Raw genomic sequence first — 13,698 nt, 5'->3', positions numbered from 1 at the left:
AGTTATGTACATTTTTTTGTAAACACCGAATTCTAAATCGATTTATTTTTTATTAAGAAGTTTACTTTTCTATATACTTAATTAGTAATTACAATTTAATCCGAAAATGGAGATTATATAAAAAAGCCTTTAAAAAAATGATATGGTTGTAATCCATTTGCTCTAGTCAAGCTTGCTATTATAGATCAAACACACACATGTAAATATGTAAACACATATCGAGTCGATTGTATGAAAATATATAGGTGGGTATTGCGAAATTGGTAATAAATACTGTGTTATTAAAAATTAAAATAAACAATTAACTGCTCGATGATTCCCAAAAGTAAACGATACGAGTCCCGCTGAAGAAAAAAACATCATCCATGGCTAATGTGACCAGACGTCCCGTTTTCACCGGGACAGTCCCGTTGTCACCGAACAAAGCTTCGGGACGCCAAAATGTCCCGTTTTCGAAAAGAAAGAAACTTGTGACACCGCACAAAGTGTCTGAATGGGGATGAACACTGGGAATGTTTCAACCGAAAGTCGTTGGGTGAAATTGTTCAAACCAATAATTTGAATCACCAGAATTTTCATATAATTATTGAATATATTTTTAATGCACCAGTACAAAGGGTCTTCTCTCTTATGAATAAGTTTTGGACGAGTGAAAAAACACAGTTGAAAGTAGATGTCCTTAAAGCAATGTTAATTATAAAAGTAAATTCGAAAAAATCCAGCCAAGAATTTCATTCGTTTTTGAAATCAACACCAGATATACTTTAGAAAATTTGTTCTTCGGAAAAATATAACACCGGATAAATTTTCATATTTTCATATACCTGTATGTACTTTTCATTAATAAATAAAATAATATTATGTACAACGAAAAAATATTTGGGAACTCATCATGCGTTTTATACGCCTACTCAAACATACCAATAATCTTTAAATAAATAAATAAAATAGTTAACCAAATATGACATGAAAAAAACATTACTATCTTGTCAATTGTATTGTATGAAAGTATGAGGCGTCGTAAACAGATAAGTACCTACCTTTTTTAGGTGTCCCGGTTTGGGGGGGGGGGGGAATGGTCACGTTATCCATGGCATGCATGATTAAATTGTAAATTGTTATATGTGTCAAGAATAGATTTAATGTAGGTACATACAAGACTAACAATTATTTATTTAAGCTAACCGACATTTACGAAACGAACTTTTTATAACTAGCAGTGTCGGGTATGGCTGTCAAAAATTAGCCGCGAAGGTATCAGGCTATGAGAAAGATGAAGGAGCATCGATCCGCGAGCGATGTCGTTCAGCGGCAGTTCATCGGAGACCGTTTCAGATCGTTCACCTCGAAGCGCAGCGCAGCTTTACTAACAGTCGACAGACACTGCGCTGCCTTCGCAATGCCTTCGGAGACCCGCGGACCTCCTGAGGTTGCACTGCGCTCCGTCTATCTCCACTATCTACTCGCCGAACACGTCACAGCGGCGAAGGACAATCCGAACGTACACCGTCACCTTTTCTATGATAATACTTTAATAAAATATAGCGCTAATTAAATTGAGGTGTATGTCACCTACTGTCACGCTGTCAAATTTAGTCTATGGTTTCGTCATTTTGCAGAATATTTTGAACGATCACCATCTCCGTAAATTCACTGAAGAATGACACTGATGAAGAGTGCCAACTATAATGTATTAGTAATTTGAATTATTATTAATTATTCATGCTAATTTCAATAGTTACAATTACTTGCGACATGACATCCATTGATAATATTTTGAACAGAACCCAACCTGCAGACAATAGATAATAGACAACATTTTTATAGAAAATACTAAGTGCCAACCGCTAAAAACAAAAAAAGTGTAGTTGTAGTAGTCAAACAAAAGTCTAGGCATGTAGAAGATGATAAAAAGTTCAAAAGTCATGCAGTGCAGTTCAACGTGAGGTGACCTCATTGTTGTTCTGGTGATTTCGGCAGATTTTTCCAACTGACAATTTTAGTTAAAAAGTTCAAAATGTGCTACTGGATGGGAGCATCAGTCTGATAAAATTTTAAACACCAAGAAAAACGACATTACACACTTAGTTACAAGCTTAACGTGACGTCACGTGATAGTCAGCGACGTGCACCACAATATAATTCGCGCTTATGAATCCGATACGTGGATAAAAAATAGTATCTCGGTATGTTGTGATTCCAACTAGTATTCTGAAAATAATGTAACTTATCATGTAGACAGTTATGTGAAATATTCTAGTGACAATTCCATGAAAGTCATGTCATAAAAATCAACCCCATATTATTTGTTGATAATCCTTGATTTTAGAAATAGTTTTAATGGGGAAACATTTCAGTTTAAAGAATATTGACAATACATTATGTACCTACTTGTATATTTCAAAAATCACCAAACAAAATATATTGATACAACCGTGTGCCTATATACTGAGAAGAATTAGTATGCTTTCTACCATCAATAATCTATGATTGTAAATTTTACTTTCATTTATTGGCTGATAGATTGGCAACGCGCGATGACTCATTGTATGCTTTCAATTAAGAACGAGTAGGTAAGTATTTGAATTTGGTATTTTGGTCATAGACAATGGCTGTTTGGCTAGCATTATAGACGACACGACGTACCTATATAAGTGTGATAACAATAAATTTAAATCAAACTATACGGATATTCGAAAAACAAGTTGTAAAGTAAACATGTACCCAATATCTATGTACGTCCGTACCTATATACATGGTTTATTTGTACCCTGATACCAGTCCGGGAAATTGTCTAGTCCTAGTCAATCAGTCAAAAATTAAGTTTTCTATATAAATACCTATTGGTATAATGCACCTACATACAAAATAATATATGAACACACACACATTGAAACAAGCATGTTTTCAAAATAAAGTATTAAGGCTATACCTCAGCTGAGGCATGGTCCAAAAAGACCGTGACTAGGCGATACGCGGATTGCGGGTCGCGGCTGTAAATGACGCAAGCCGAACGAAATATAATTTGTCATAAAAATTCAACATGCGTCCTTTTTATGTTATGTTTATTATTATATTCGTAATAATAATAGTATAATTATTGACATGTTTTCTTTTTCAAGTACATGCGGAACGTTTTTTAGTCATCTTTACACGATTTAAGAATATATTCATCCGACTCCATCACAAAAGAAATTGACGTGCGAACAGGTCGACTAAATCTCTCCGAATGGCAACACGGCCAAAATTTCGTTCCACATAGTGTTGAAAATTATTTGCCTTTTCACGTACGTACGCTCTTAATGAATCATATGTATAGTGAAATAGTACTGAATAGCTCGGAACCCTCCGATATGTTATATCACCCGATAAAAGTGTAATAAGCACAACACGACAATGCCTCAGGAATTATCATATTTGTAATATGTACCTACATATAATTTTATTCTAAGTTCATGATTTCCAATAAAAATGTTTACCAAAAATTCATTTGTGGCTAGTCGGCATATCGGAATTCGGAATATCTCCCGGTGATCTGCCAGGCTAATCCGCCCTGTGCAGTGTAAGTACATATGAGAGAGTTTTGAAACAGTACTAATCTAAATAAAAGTCTTTTGAAGTGAACTTGACTAATTTTACTGAAAACTAAATCTAACCAACTGTTTGTACCAGAATAATAAATTTATTCTATGGTGGTATAATACAATATAAAGACTTCTAAAATAGTGGGGAAAGATATGGTTTCATTAATACATTGCACACAAACTTATTGCCAGTTTCGTTCCGATTAATAGGCTCATTCTTTCACCTTTGTAAAGCCTTCAGGCTAAATAACAATATCTGGTTCAGCCTAAACACTATGCATGTACATATTCATTGTTTAGTTGAGTATTAGCAACTTACATTAGTAGCTATTTATCTTTTAGTAAGTTGTTGCCTTATATTTTATTTGTAGGAAAAGTGAGATTTCTTATGGCAACAATGAAGAAACCGACAATGCCAAAATGACAAAAGTTATCGAACATCAATCGCTTTTTGGCTATTCTATTTTTTTTTGTTTACGAGCCTTGAATATACCTATTACATTTATTCATTATATATTCAAATAGTTTGCGTGGTAAAAATATATAAACGTAGTTATCTACGTCAAATAGATATAGGAAAATGACTATGTTTCTCCAGGTGGAGCTTTAGGGCCCCACAGTGTGATGTTTTTTTTGTTACCAGCTTGATTAGTTAAATAGGTATAATGATTCAAAAGAAAACATAAACTATTGTGAACACTGACACCCCATAGTATACAAATAGAAATTAATATATTCTTAAATGTAGCCATTAATTAAAATAAGTATGTAAATAAATTCACAAATCAATGCCGTGAATGAGAAGCAAAATGTTTAAAGTCGTCATGGAAAATTGTCATGTTGTTTTATTCATTGTGTCTTTTTGATCCACAGTTTGGTATTAGTAAGGTGATTAAATGCCGAGCGTTGGAGCGGAGCTCGGAGCAGTGGAGCAATGAGGTTTTTCCCAGAGCACCGAAAATTTGAAGTGCTCCCCGGATGTTTTTTTTATTATTCAATTTTCGTCCTAAAATCTAATGAAAATACTATATTTATTTTTGATACTTTGCAACACTGAAATTAATTGAAATACGGCAACACTGCCGAGTGATAAATACCTCACTTTTTTGACAGAAGAGGCATATAATGAAAGACGATTTGCTGTCGCTTGTTTTAGTTTTTTAACAGTTGTATACTTCCATAATATACCTTATATCTATTAAACTTTTTTACCCGGAGTGGAGCAGACTCTGGAGCGGAGCTGGAGCAAGTATTAGGTCCCGAAGCGGAGCTGGAGCAGAACAACTCAAAAAAGGGTCCGCTCTAACCCTCAGCTGATTAAATGGGTAAGAATCATTTCTCGTAAAACAAAAACACAAACGAAATCTCTTAAGAAAACTGCCAAAACCTACGCCAGATTGAGCTCACGCCGATGATTAAACTAATTGATATGAACTTTATCGAAGTTGTATTATAATATTTATAATATATTAATAATAACATTAAAGACTGTTAAAATAAACGGTTTCTCCTTATTATATTTTCGCGGTCGCGAATCGCTTGAAGCACTACATGTTGTTTGTTGTTTCCAATGCATTACGAAAGCGCCATCGACACTCTCTCGCGGTTTTGCAATGATTTAGTAGGTACATATTATATTATCTGCTATAAATTTCTTTTATTTTGTTAACTGTTAATTCATCGTGGAACTGCATTGTATTAGATTTGTATTGTATCAACTGCAGCCTCTATCTTATGGAGCTTTAATACTGCCAATACTTGTACTGAATTAATATAATAATATGAGTTTATTTAAACTAATTTTCAGATAAATTCAGAACAGAAAAACATAGATTCAACAGCTTCATATTATTTTCAGTCGACACTAATCGGTTTGCCATCTTCTTCTATGCTGATTATTATAGTAGTTACCCTGGTCTAAAAACTGTAAAATTTCTGGGGCAAAAAATATAGTCGGTAAGTAGGTATGTACGGGGATCATTTTTTGTTTTGAATCCTTCAAAATTATAGTATTTTTGGCATATTTGGCGTAAAATTGTAGTGTTATTTACTATTTAAATTTTTTTCGCGAAATCAAAATTATAGTAAGTACCTACTATAATAATTATAGTACGGTTGGCAACACTGCCAGTTAGTGACTGTCACTAACACAAGGTGCAAATAAAAAAAAATCATAAATGACGATAAAGTATTTACGATGGGTGATTGGTTTATTTATAGTTAAAATGTGTTCTCCGTTTATTCGACATTTATTATATTATCCAATCCTAGACTGAATACGTCATATTTCTATCGGTAACTTGTATACCAAATTAAGTAGGTAGGTACTATAGTACTTTATATAATGTAACCATGGCCCCCACAAGGGAGGGCTGACAGAGCTCTAGCCTGGGATCAAAGGGGGCCCGGCGTGGCGGGTAGACCAGATAACTGAGATAAACATACATCACAAATTTTCTCTAATAGTAAAAAAATGTCGCCTGCGGACCTGCTTTACTTCTTGACCATTTTTTTTTTTTTTTTTAAATAATTACGTGAGGATGCAATATCATTTTTGATTTTTGTGTATCGATACTCGACAACTCCACAATTCAAGATGATGCATTAAAATACAAAAATCGCTAATAGTACACTGAACAATCTTAATTTTTACTTAAACAACATTTAGAAAACACCACTGTAGAGCGTCACACTGCCTTTAACCATGGCGATAGGTAGAGGAGGCCGCTAAAGAACCTAGCCTGAGGGCCCGCTTCAAGATGTGGGGGCCATGAATGTAACCACACATTAATAAGTAGGTACACGTATTATTTATTTTGTAAATATTATTTTAAAATAATTGTAACACACTTTGCAAGTAGAACTAAACGATTCCCTAGATGAGGTGCCACTTTTACGAAAAGACTGCAACCTGCAGAAGATAATAATAATTCACAATGATTAAAATAGTATTATATAGCAAATTTAACAAAATATGACAATCATTTATTTTCGTCCGTGTATCGAGAAAGCCTTGATATTGTATTAAAAGATGGAGACTTCATAATATTTACATACCAGAACCTAAGCCGAACGCAGAACCATTTATTTATTGAATTTTAGGTGATGTTATTAAACAGCTTTGGTTGGGAACCATACAATACAACGTAACTAAGCAATACATACTATTTCGATACGATAGGTATATTAAGCTGTATGATGAATTATGATGTGCTGACCTCGACATTTATCATCATGGCAAACCATTCATCGTGAGAAAAGAAGTAACAGCATTCGGAACAAAACGGCTTAATAACCGCTGTCTAACCAGGCCATACTGATTTCAATTGTTCGACTAATTAATATTTTTGTATTTCCCGCCTATTGAAACAGTATAAATCTAATAATTACACTATTAGTATTTATTTGGGGGTGAATTATTTAATGTTAAGTAAAATTTTTCATTACCAACCCTGGACGAAAAAATGTGGATATACCTAGGCTTTTTTAAATTATCTTAAGTAATATAGTGGCGTGAATTTTAACAATGTTTTTGCTTCAAAATTATTGATTCCCAACAGTGACGTCCCTGGGAAAAGTGCTGCCCTTTTGAATGCCATCCCCTTTAATTTTACAACGTTTTTCTTGGGTCGTATTCATATTTGTCCGGTACAAATCTTGCAATCGATTTTTAACTAACTTCCCGACTAGCTAGACATTTGAAACTTTTAGAATATACCAGAACACGATGCCAATGCATTTTAAAAATACTTTTAGACATCTTTCAGTAGAATTGAATTCATTTTTAGTTAATTCTGTTTTGTATGAAAAGTTATTTCGATACCACTATTGGTTGCTAGGGGGTCCTAGCAACTAAATTATTAAATAATATATACGTGCGTTACTATGGAAATCAATATGAAATGACATTTCATTATTCAGTATTTCTATCAAGTACAAATTTTTTGATCGTTTAAGCTAGTCCAGTCAAGTTTATATGATTCAACAGAAAATTTAAAAACATTGTATATAAAAAGTTCTTTTTATCTTTATTTTCGTAATATTCACATATTTACGTAATTGTTTAGTTTCATTTTGTCTGAAAATACGTTAGGTATGTACCTAGTTACATATTTTATTACTTATTGTTAGCTATCTTAAACAGACAAATAGTAAAAAAAAAAAAACTGTGTATTTACATACACAAAATCTACTGAGAATTAGAGCTTATCCGTAGATACGTAGAGGTCTGTAAGTAGTGCGGATAGGTTTGGTGGACCTTTGTGAAAAATTTGCCTGTGCGATAAACTGCCATTACTGCATTACCAATTGCATTACAATACAACGATAGTTATGTTATCAGGATATTTTATCCTTCGATTATTTTTTAAACTAAGATGTTGTACTTCCGACCGCATCGTTTGCTTTATAGAAAACCGCCACTCGGTGCACAAAAGTTGTAAAAATTGTATTTTGTTCCTTCGTTCGCCGCACTTTATAATGTGACGCCCCTATACAACGTATGACCTGCCTTCCTCCGCGGGACGTCACTGATTACCCATCTGATTAAAAGATTTTAATATTAAACAAAATAACACTTTTGAAACTTCATAGTAAACTTTAAATAAATTACAAGATAAAAAGAACTTTTTATATACAGCGTTTTTAAATTTTCTGTTGAATCATATAAACTTGACTTGCTAGCTTAAGGGGGTACATGCTCGTCGAAGGTCAAAATTGAGTTATTATTGTATTTTCAAACCATGATCCTGGACACTCCTTAAACGTTATGATATTGACGCGCGTGTTTGAACATGTACCGTTTAAAAAAAATAAAAAAAAATCGGTTAGGTACATGTTCAAGCACGCGCGTTAACATAATTTTACTCCCTACTTTAATTATAGTTTGTCAATTTATGGCTACGGCCGTATGTTGTAGCTTAACCACTGAGGAATGACAAAAGAAATGGCGAATTTCAAAAAAACACTACCTTATTCTTAGGTCAATAATTATTATAAAGCAATCATTATTCATAAGATGTTTATCACACTTGAATGGTCAAAGACATAGCTTATAATAAGTATCTTTAGAATCATCTTCAAATGTGTTAATCTTGCCGGTTTTTTTGAATAATAAAATGCCTAATTCTTGTCAAATTTGGGATCACAGAGATTATCAATATAATTTTTTATCGTGAATATTTTACAAAAATTATCTCGTAATAAATTATACTACTTAATGATTTTATAAATGCGTTTAAAAATTAATAAATGTAAAAAATCTTAACACCACTGCACAGTTATGTACCGAAATATGACTATATTCTAAAACATTAAAGCGAGAGGTTTAAAAGAATACTATTTTATGTAACAAAAATACTTTATGCAGTCATCAAATGTAAAGGATAATAAGGCTTCAAAATTATATAAATAGATTATGTACAACGTTTAAGGAGTGTCCAGGATCATGGTTTGAAAATACAATAAAAACTCAATTTCGACCTACGACGAGCACGTGGGCCGTTAAACGATCAAAAAAAATGTGTACTTGATAGAAATAATACTGAAATGTCATTTTGATTTCGTATAATATATTAATAATTTAGTTGCTAGGACCCCAGACTCCTAGCAACCAATAATAGTGGATTGGATTACGGATTTCTTCCGAAATAACTTTTCATACAAAACAGAATTCACTGAAAATGAAATCAATTCTACCTAAAGATGGCTAAAAGTATTTAAAAAATGCATTGGCATCGTGTTCTGATATATTCTAAAAGTTTCAAATGTCTAGCTAGTCGGGAAGTTAGTTAAAAATCGATTGCAAGATTTGTACCGGACAAACAACCACCGTTGTTAAATACACAGGTAAAAAAGCAGGGATACGGCGTTTCCGTAAAGAGAACCACTGGTCAAAACTGTCATGAATGATTCATTCAAAAATCTTTTGGGCAACAACCAATTAATAGTATATCACAGCGTGGTTCTGAGACATAGGTACATTGACTATCAGGATTTGGTAGCTTAATTTAATAATTAAAATATTATAATTTATAAACAGGAATTCTCAGCCGTTACGGTAAATTTCATTTGCATATTCGCGCGAATCAAGCAAAAAACCTGCCGGAGAGTGCGGGGTAAAAAAATGAATGGTAAAAATCGTATGAGTATTTATTAGTGTAAAAATGTTTAAGAAACAAAATTAAATTACTTATGTTTGAAGAACGTAAACAATGGTAAATTACGCTATTTAGTGTTGTTGATTTTTAAATAACATAATTATAAATATGTACCTACATACGTAAACAGGTGGGGAGTTTTAAAAATTCAAACTTTTCAAAGTTTACCTACCTGTATGGAAAACACACATCAATTCAAAGAGTACTGAATATGTACAATGAAACTTTCAATAGTTTTCATTATTTGAGTAAATTAATTTTAAAAACTAGTTTAATAAGTTCCTTTGCCGTTCATAAAAAACAATAGCACCTGTCGGACAGGTTGTTTGGGATATAATAAAATAAATACACCCCAAAAATAGTTTTTAAGTATAACAAGCAATAATAATACTTACCAATTTTAATTTAAAAAATAATCCATTAGTTATTATTCACTTAAAACAATGGTTCACAAGAAATATTCACAGCACTGTTCACCGACACACATCAAACAGCCATGTTTTAGAAACACTAACAAAAAAACAATCGCAAGAAATATACTTCGATATAGACTGAAGAGCGTGCATTTCGACTTTCAAATTATGACAACAGATGTCTCTACGATAAAATGTCAAAATTTACAGTCGCCTGTTAATTTATTAATGTTTTACTATGCCACACTAGATGGCATTGTACAATGTTCAAAAGAAAATAAAAGTTTTTTTATATTGGTTTATTACCGGCCAATCAATTTGATATCTTTAGAAAATTGTGTAATTTTATTTGATTAAATAAATAGTTAATATTATAATAATAATATAATTATTAAAAAAACTCAAAAATAATTAATTTTCGTATTCATCTTATCGTTTCGACTGATAGATGTCGATGTGTCAAAATAATATAATTCGTAGGTAGATATCTGTTTTTCCTGTAGGTTTGCGCTTCATGTTTTTTTTAAATTTATTATAATAAGTAGGTATGTATGTATACCATTCATTGTGTTATGTTACAAGTAGGTACAGTTATAATATTATTATTATATTTAATAATAAAAATATTTTAAATCACACAAACGGTTGGAGTTGGAGTGCTTCTCCAATCCGCAACATGGCTATCAATCTATTGTCTAACTCAGGGGAGGGCAAACTGCGGCCCGCCGGGTATTTTTTTGCGGCCCTTGTACTTCTGATTACGAATAACTTTTTTATAATTTTTTAAAAATATATTTACAATAGATTAAAATTTGAAGAATTTGTTGTTTCGTAAATGTACTATCTCAGTACGTCTTCCTTGCATCTCGTCTCACACTATGTAACCACTTGTTTCTACGTTGAACATTGACACATTTAAATACTTTTAACTCCGCGTTGAAAGGAAAAAAAATATATGCCCATGATATTATGGTAAACAGTTTGAATGGATTTTTTAAAACTCAAGTTATTCCTTCGACAAAATGAATACGTGTATTAAATAAGGCTCTAAGTACCAATAAGTAGTATTGCCTGTAGTTACAAAATACCGAGTCATTGCAGTAAAATTTCATGAAGCAGACCTTTTGAAAAATGTAGTTTTACAGTGTGAAGCAATCACGGCAGCTTCTATAATTTTAGATATTAAGAACTAGCAAATGTCAACACACCATCGTCAGCTATTTTATATTGAATGCCGTTGACCACTATAGTGCTACTTACACCATTATAAATAAAACACGCCAACGGACTTACAACGTCGACAGGTTTAATTATTTTGCTGTATTTTTTTGACTTGCTTGAGGCACTTAGACTATAGTTGAAGTTATTGGCGTTGGTATGTAGAATATTTTTCTATAAAAATGTCCGTTTTTATGTTTTTGGTACTTAGCGCCTTAATTAATACACGTATTCAAATATCGAATAACAACGTCAACTACTTTCCAACTTTGAAGTTGCTGAATAAACCAGTATATAAACGATTTTTCACAAAGATTTTGTGACTTCCGAAAAAGAGACAAGTTTAGCAATAGTACGCGATCCATTTTCAATAGATATTGATAGTGTACCGACAGAGCTACAACTTGAGATTATTGATCTGCAGTGTGACACTGATTTAAGAAAATTGCATCGTCGTGAAGAAATCGCCAAATTTTACAATGCCCTTAATTAAGACAAATTGAACCAACTTAAAGATTATGCAAGAAAAATGTTCGTTATTTTTGGATCAACCTATATATGTGAACAAACAGTTTCGATCATGAACCTAAATAAAAATTCTTCACGATCAAGTATCTCCGATGCCCATTTATAAGCAGTTTTGAGAATATCAACTACAAAATTAACACCTGAATTTTAAAAAACAGTTTCATTCTTCTCATTAATTTTTTTGTAATGTTTTATTTTTCGTGATAATAAATAGTGTATATCTAAAAATGGTATTTTACTTGCGGCCCGCCGCTCATTTTGAATTCTTGAATTTGGCCCTCCATCCAAAAAGTTTGCCCCCCCCTGGACTCTAACTAGTCTAACACTTTTTACTAACCTTACATAAACTTAATATTTACTTATAGATACCTACATACCTAGGTAATATTATATGATGTCAACTAAACATGATTTTGAATTTATTGAATGTCTGATAGGCACTGGGCTGTATTCGGTTCAAACCGCTCATATTCAACGCTTGCATTTTGACGGTGCTACTTTACGGTAAGTTGCAAGTTATGACACTTTTATGACGTTCAGAATAACCTTATAGGTATATTGTGGTGAGTTTCGAAAACAGATGATAGCGGCAGATATTGGATGCGGGGTGGAATGATTTCAAGAGTAACCAGGAGATAATAAAGCAGACCATGCAGTCTCTCGTCACATCGTAGGCCGAGATCTGGTTTGGCCACTTCAAGAAAATCTCAACCCAGCCTGCTTTTTCTTCAAGCCAACAGCATTCCGGCGTCCTATATCCACAGGATGCAGATATACGGCGAAGTTTCCCGATGCTGGTACCATATCTATTATATAAACAAGAAAGATGCAAGGTGGTTGACAAAATATGATAGGGATTCTTCAAAATACCGTGTGCTATTCTGGAAGAAGAAGAATCAATATGTCGCAACATTATGACGTCATGTGTCGCACCGACTCAATGATCAAAGAAAATGCTGTCATCCATACCAGTGGCGTAGCAAGGGACGAGGGCGCACAGGTGGAGTTTCATTGAATGTGCACAAACAAAAACTGTTATCGAACTAAACACTTATATTATAATTGAATACATATTCAAAATCAATAGTCAACGAAACTTTTGTTCAGAAATGTGTGCCTTTTATCTTTGGATAATATTAAAGAAAAGGGGACATTAAAAAGGCCAGTGCAGGCATTACGCCAATGCTTCTCAGAGCCCAAGCCACTACATGGACGTGAACGGTTTTCCAGGAAAACGCGAAATATTACAGAAGTTAATAATCAATACCCTATTAAAAATAAAAGCTATAGGTACCTAAAATCAGGTCTTTGTGTTAAGTGAAATTGATCCCAAGAGAAGAGGAGTTTAATATTGACGCGTCCCCTTCTATTCCAATGATTCCGCCCTCTCCAGCTGATATACCAATATCCTAGTTTTCACCATTATATTATATATTATACCAGTGCAATATTTCCAGATTGTTGTTTAATTTAATAAAATTCATTTTTTGTAGTACTTATTCCACTTTTAATCAATAAATTAGGACCGGTTTCGTCCGCCTCGGAGGGACATTTTCAACATTTCAACAAGTTGAAAATATCCCTCTGAAGCGGACGAAACCGGTACTACAGTAAGTACTACAAAAAAATGTGTTTTATTAAATTAAACAGCAATACAATGCAGTTCCACCATGAATTAATTGACAGTTAACAAAATAAAAGATATTTTCAGATCGTGGGAAATTTTGAGAGTAGAAAGCAGAAATAGTGAAAGAACTTTCATCATGAACTTACCCTATTGTAGGAAACGAACATTCT

At 32.9% G+C, this 13,698-nt stretch overlaps 1 protein-coding gene across 1 annotated transcript in view; it reads right to left on the bottom strand.

The window, feature by feature from the left end:
- stan (Protocadherin-like wing polarity protein stan) overlaps positions 1 to 10,254 on the bottom strand; it is a 194,141-nt gene extending 183,887 nt beyond the window's left edge. The window contains exon 1 of the mRNA XM_085952061.1: positions 10,138 to 10,254. The gene's annotated coding sequence lies outside the window, so the exon portion shown is untranslated. The remainder of the gene's footprint in view (positions 1 to 10,137) is intronic.
- Positions 10,255 to 13,698: the final 3,444 nt, after the last annotated feature.

This window comes from Rhyacophila brunnea, unplaced genomic scaffold (assembly GCF_057557595.1).
Source record: "Rhyacophila brunnea isolate RB1 unplaced genomic scaffold, BYU_Rbru_1.0 scaffold_3, whole genome shotgun sequence".
Classification (NCBI taxonomy): domain Eukaryota; kingdom Metazoa; phylum Arthropoda; class Insecta; order Trichoptera; family Rhyacophilidae; genus Rhyacophila; species Rhyacophila brunnea.
The sequence above is the reverse complement of the archived record's forward strand: the minus strand, read 5'-3'. Positions and strand labels throughout refer to the sequence as shown.